Source organism: Mesocricetus auratus, unplaced genomic scaffold (assembly GCF_017639785.1).
Source record: "Mesocricetus auratus isolate SY011 unplaced genomic scaffold, BCM_Maur_2.0 Super-Scaffold_100018, whole genome shotgun sequence".
NCBI lineage: Eukaryota > Metazoa > Chordata > Mammalia > Rodentia > Cricetidae > Mesocricetus > Mesocricetus auratus.
The window spans coordinates 34,354,954-34,357,939 of record NW_024429199.1 but is presented as its reverse complement, the minus strand read 5'-3'; positions in this window follow the sequence as shown (position 1 = coordinate 34,357,939).

Below are 2,986 nucleotides of genomic sequence, written 5' to 3'. Positions count from 1 at the left end.
ATTTGAATTCCAGTTCCCACAACCATGTAACAAATGTTCTTAAAGCACTGAGTCATTTCTCTAAAAAAATATATTAGTTTAATTTAAATTCTATGCTCATTTCATATAATTTGTGGCAGTTCAGCTAAAATAACTTAGCAAACGTAAATAAAATTATAGACAGTTTGGACAAGTTTATATGTTGCCTTTTGTTTCTGTAATGTACCAGATAATCTAATATTCTTGGCATAACTGAGATAAATACAGTATTATCTTCATAGTTTAAGATACACCATTTTATACCCATGTTCTATGTAGAGGCCCTACAAGTGTGAATGCTTGTAAAATGGTTTTTAAGCTTCTCTGCACAGAGCTACTTGACATAATTTCTAGAGAATGCACAATAGCCATTGTTATGATTTATTCTCATATTAAATTGGCTGTCTTCTATGGAGTCACTAAAATAATTTTTGAATCTGTTTGGATTTTATCTACAATCTAAAATCCACATCCAGTTTTAAAATTGCAATGTTTATTCAATTGCCTGGCTGTTTGAAAGATAAGTGGAAAAGGTTAGAGAAAAAAATTAAAGATACCTCTTTTCCTTGCAAATCCTTTAAAAACATCATTTGAGAAGATATGAATATTTGCATGACTTTGATGGCTTGATGTGATGCAGGCTACATGAAAGAACACAATCTGGCAGGCATATTTCAAAGCGGGTTGCATTCCTGTCTTAAGCTATTAGTTTTATCTGTTTTGGAATTATCTTGAGATATTAGCTGGTAAAGAAAGCATTCACGCTGAGAATAACAATGGTTTAACCTCATTGATGTGAATAACACCATGAAAAAATTATTGTAGATAATAGTTCAGAACTGCTGAAGATAATATCAGGTCACTTTATTTGAATACTTGCATCGCAACACATATTATTTTAAACCATGTGCATAGATTAAGACAGTTAGTAGCCCTTTAATGTGGACACTTGAACCTCACAATGGCAGACATGAGATGGCAGGTTGCAGACACCAACTCAGAGACCTGGTCCCGCACTCCCTGACCTTCCTGTCTTGGCAGAGCCCAGTCCTCATCCATCAATGGTTTAAAAGGCACCAGGAGACTGCTGTGTATTTATTATCCAGGTAAAACAATTTGTGGACAGAGCCGTTTGTCCTCAAGAGGGCAAGCTTTGCAATACCAGATCCGCTGAGAGGTGACAGAAAATGCTCTGCGATGCATAACTAATTTAACCCAGGCATTTCCCAGGGAGCAAGAGATCGTGACACATTCCCTGGGAATTTCCAGTGAGCATGGAGAGGAGACGTGGGGGTCAGTAAGCTCAAGTGGGTTTCAAGAACTGGTGCATATGATTTGAATTAATTGGTGGATGGTGTCTTCTATATGACAAAATGCTTCTGTGAAATGCTTTTCATAACCGAAAAGAGACGTTGTCAGAAGTCAAAGGTCATTGACTTTCTTTATCTATGTTCCCTCAACAAGAGATTAGAATACATTTTATACAGTTTATTTCCTTCTCATGTGTATGGGTTTCTGCCTGTGTTTACGTTTGAGCACCACCATGTAGGTGTGTGCCTGGTGTCTGAAGAGCCTCTCCCATCCTCTGGAATTCAAGCTACAGATAGTGATGAGCTGGGAATCAAAGCAAGGTCCTCTGCAGGAGCAGCCAGCGCTCTTTAATACTGTGCCAACTCCCCAGCCCCAAGGGATTAAAATACTTCAAAGCATCTGATATATCCCAGAGACTGTTCAACTTGAGTACAGCATGTTCAACACAGCCAGAGGTGTCCCCCTTTCAAGTAGAAGCACAATCAAACTAGTCCATTAAGCTTCATTACAAACAGCTCTCACACTGCGACAGTTTAACCTAGAGGAAGGTTTATTTGGGGCCATATCAACACTGATGTTGGGCTTAGGGCCAGCTCTAGGCAATCGTGCACTGAGCACAGCATTGGAATCCTGGCTGATTCTGCTCTGTGGTGTCACCATGTCAACTGCTTCTTCTCCAATCCCTACACCAGGGCCAGATAGGCCTGGGCAGCCTGCACTAGCCATTAAATGCTCTGGCATGGAATTTACATATATCACTTCTAATCACAAGGCTGGTTAGTCACAAACCCCTGTCTACTATCTGGGACATGGGAACATATAAACTCACTAGGTGCCTAGAAGGAAAAGAAAAGCAGAGAAACTGCCATGCATGATAGAGGTTTCTGCAAGACCATACAGAGAATGAGCAAGCACATTTATTTATATTGTAGAAGGCTGGGAATTATTCCAAAAGTTAAAAGAAAGTCAGTATGATGTGCTCAACCCATATGGGAATAGCTAAATCCCTGACAATTGCATAGTGTCAAATAAATTCAGAGGACTCTTTTCTCTATCACATGTTTTTAACTTCAAATGGGCTTGCTAGAACTTGCATGCTTGATAATTCTTTGCTATGTGGAACATTCCTATGCATTAAATGATACAGGTTGCTTCTTTGCCCTCTAACTTAGTGCTGCCAATAACCAATCCCTCCTGACCCAGATGTGACATTGTCAAACGTCTCCTGAAAGAGGTGTGGGCAAACAACTACCCTCAGTAGAAACTCACCTGGTGGAAATATGCCCTATAACGTTCTCAGCTGAAAACTTGGAAGTTAACATGGTAACATATGCAAGCCTACAAACGTTGTGTTATTTTGTAGAGAATCATTTCAACCACTAAAATAACTAGAAAAAGAAATCCTACTTAACGGATGAGGAAGCGAATCGGAAAAGGTGGAATGTTACATTCCTACCATGAGTGTGCAGTAAAGAGACAAATGAATCTGATGACATCACTGGATCACAGTTGTCCTCCACAAAGATTTGTTAACTCCCTTCTCTGAGAAAGGCACTGCCTGAATTATAGCAAATACAACAAGCAAAGATGCCTTTTCTGTTCTCAGGAGACACACAGTATAGTGGATATGAAAGAGACATATTAACACATTTTTATT